This window comes from Hylobates moloch, unplaced genomic scaffold (genome assembly GCF_009828535.3).
Source record: "Hylobates moloch isolate HMO894 unplaced genomic scaffold, HMol_V3 SCAFFOLD_15, whole genome shotgun sequence".
Lineage (NCBI taxonomy): Eukaryota > Metazoa > Chordata > Mammalia > Primates > Hylobatidae > Hylobates > Hylobates moloch.
The window spans coordinates 20,629,841-20,633,363 of NW_026652290.1; the positions used below are offsets into that span (position 1 = coordinate 20,629,841).

The 3,523-nt window shown below is 34.0% G+C and overlaps 1 long non-coding RNA gene across 1 annotated transcript; it reads right to left on the reverse strand.

Moving 5' to 3' along the window:
• Positions 1-326: 326 nt before the first annotated feature.
• LOC131381375 (uncharacterized) lies at positions 327-2,039 on the reverse strand. The gene is made up of 2 exons (XR_009210077.1): positions 1,908-2,039; positions 327-749 (listed from the first exon to the last, which is right to left on the reverse strand). It is a non-coding gene; the product is annotated as an uncharacterized LOC131381375 (long non-coding RNA).
• Between the last annotated feature and the right edge of the window lie 1,484 nt (positions 2,040-3,523).

The window sequence follows — 3,523 nt, forward strand, 5'->3', positions numbered from 1 at the left end:
AAAAAAGAGAGAGAGAGAGAATGAAAAGGAATTAATGCTCTGGAAATTGGAAAAGAGAACATGATGTTGTGTCAACTGAAATCAAGGCACAAGGGAGATCAATGGGTGAGATTCAAAGAAATTTTCAAATTTGAAGGAAAGTAAAGTAGACAAATCTACAACTGTTGTCTGCTTATTTAGGCCACTAGTTAACAGGTCTTGAAAACACTTGCATCAAAAAGGGCAATATACTCAGCTGTTACCATTAGTAGATGCCCACTTTCACCAGCACTTCACTTGCTCATTCCTCTAATGGCATTCTTTCACCACAGCACATAATCATAGGCAATGACTGAGGAGAGCATTTATTAATAGAAATTTAAGGGAATGGAAAAAGCATTTTTGCCATTAAGACAATGAGCAGAACCTAGTACTTGGAGGAATGCAGCAAGGACAGTTCTATTCTAGGCCAAGCATTAAGAATCACAGAGAATGATTAGGCCTCATGGCTTTCAATGCAGAGGAGAGCTCTGAAAGTGGGTATTCTTTCAGCTCTAGTCTTGGAAAAATTTCAGTTGTAGAACAGAAAAAGTATTGATTGTAAGGACTCACACTAGAAATTGTAGAAAAGAAAATGTATCTTGGTGATCAGGTTCAGTTTGTTGATCTAGTTGAATGTGTTGATTTGTTAATCAAGTCCTGATTCTTTTCTCACTGCTTGAAAAATTCTAGGCCAATAACTTCTTTCTATGCTTTAGTTTTGTCTTAGGCTGCTTGGATAAAAATAAAGACAAGATTAGCAAAATTAACAACAATAATGATATATACAAATATATATCCATTTTATATATTCATTCATCATGTGTTAAGCACTGTTTATAACTTATTTTATTTATAAAATTAGGTAGTTTTAAGCCCTTGCAGCTCTTTAATACTGATTTTATGATGTAAAACTGAAGATTTGAAAAGTGGTAGCACAAAGAGGTGACTGAAGATTGAATAGTTTTGAGATAACTATCCTAGCCCTAGCCTCGCCCTATCCTAGTTTTGAGATAATCATCATAGGCTGTTGCAATTAAGTTGCTCCAATACAACCATACTCTATTCGGCAGATTCAGATGCCTTCAGGATCCAAGGGGGCTAAGACAAAAATGTGTGGGGTAAATGAGTATAATACTAAAGGAATTTAGAAAGCAGTGCCTGGTCACATCTAGTCTATAAACATTCTGATTCAGATAAATTTAAATCAAAATGGTAATTAGGCAAAAATAAAGCTTCATACTGTAATTGGACTATAGGCATCAAATATTTTTATTATATATACATAATTAATGTAAATATATATGTTTATTAGTTAATTTTCTTCTAAATCTCTCTAATGCTTTCTCTTGATGGCCCATTTAGACTCCCTTTCATCCTGCTGGTGCACCCATCCTCTAGACCCCATGGGTGTTGCATACTAGCAGTTAACAGCTACCCTTCTTCAAAAAATCATTCTTGGGCAATTATGACCTATAGTACACAGCCAGTGATTGATTAATTAACTTGGGAGTAGAAAGGGAGTCTTTTTGACTCAAAGAGAAGACTAACTCCATGAAAATAAGTCATGCTCCAGAGTTTCACCACACGAGCAGGCTGAGGGAAGTCTACATGCTTACTTAGCTTTCACCTTTCCTCTTTCTTTGGAGAACTGCTTTAATGAATCACTTCATTAGAATTCATATCTCAGGCTCTTGTAGTTTTTCTGACTTCAGACAACTTAATATTTTCCTCAAGGTTAAGAACCTACAGTGAAATATATCTAAAAGTAAAACAAAGCTAAATAAAACATATTATCTGCAAATTGACTTACTAAAAACCAACCTTAGAAGTGAAAAAACAGTTATTTATCATAATAGGTTATGCCAACATTGAAAGGATAACTTTACCTTTCCTTCCTATTTTGAAGATAAGTTCCAAATATCACAGGAGTATGATATGCTATCTTGGTCTGAACTTGAGCTTGAGATTCTCCCAAAAATGAAGTGTTTAATTAATCTTTCTACAAAATGGAGTAACCTATACAAGACATCAACAATCATAAGAGAAAGTATAGAGGAATAAAAATGTATGTAAATATGAAGATAAGAAAAGAATACCAAAGTCTGGAGAACGTTACGTTAGTGAAGATTCTGATTCTTATAATTGACTTTTAATCCACCTGTAATTCTCTTCAGAGAGCTTCAAACTACATTGATTTTTACTAAACATAAATAACTATTTTACTGACAGTTCTCATTTCTGAGGCAAGTGCCAGAGTCCCTGCCACATTTTGAATAATGGTTTACTGCTAGAGAAAAGATTAGGTGGCAAATCGATTTCTCAGTGCACTTACTAAAATTTTAAATTCACTCATAGTGATATACCCCACAGTAGAATCTGCACAAAATAATTTGGCTTTTTTAGAAACAGAGTTTATAAAGCATTGCAAAATTCAAGAACCTATAGAATATACAATACCAATAGCAAAGACTAATGTAAAATATGGACTTTGGGTGATAACGTGTCAACTTAGACTCATTAGTTTCAACAAATGTACCACTCTAGTGGGAGATATTGATAATGGATGAGGTTCTGCATTTGTGGAGAAAGAGAGTATATGGGAAATCTCTGTGCCTTCTGCTCAATACGGCTGTGAACCTAAAACTGTCTAAAAAATGTCTATTAAAAAAGAAATATCTTGATGGCATCTACAGGAAGAGAATAGACTATATGCTCCAATAGAAAAAGAAGTCCATCTACTAAAATACGGCATTTGAACAAGACAGATCTTCAAATGTCTTACACCTCAAGATAATATATTTTTCCAAAGAAATGATAACAGAATAAATTATATTAAGAACTCTATCCACAGAGGACACAGCAGGCAGTTTGCCATAGGCTCTTACTTCCACAGCTATACCGTGATTTTCTTTCTTTTACCGTCTAGTCTGAAAAAAAAACCTTTAACTTTTCACTGTATCTTGGTAATATACATTTTTATATCCATCTTAGTAGACAGAAAACCTCTATATATGAACTCCCTCTTGATGCAGCAATAGAACTCTAGCTAGCATAAAGATCGATGTGTTCTGTACTCGGTTATGAAGGTGTCAGTAGAGTCCCCATTGTGGATTCATGGTTTTGATACTTTACTACACACTGATCTTTTCATTGAATTTCAGCATTAGGACAAAGTTATTGTTTGTAGTGGAAGTTTGCCATGAAGAGTGGAGAAGTAAAAGAAAAGACATTGCTATAGATCAACAATGATCCAATGGCAATCTAATGAAAATTTATTTTCCATTACATGTTTGGGTATTAAATTATACTTGTACAGAGCAAATGATTCAGCTTGAAGAAAAAATCACGATAAAAGAAAAAGATCTTAATTATTTCAAAATAAATGCTTTATATTAATTGTTTCAAGAATTATTCACAATGTCTCAAGTTGTTCTTATCTAAAAAACATAGAGGCCAGGAGCGCTGGCTCACACCAGTAATCCCAGCACTTTGGGAGGCCAAG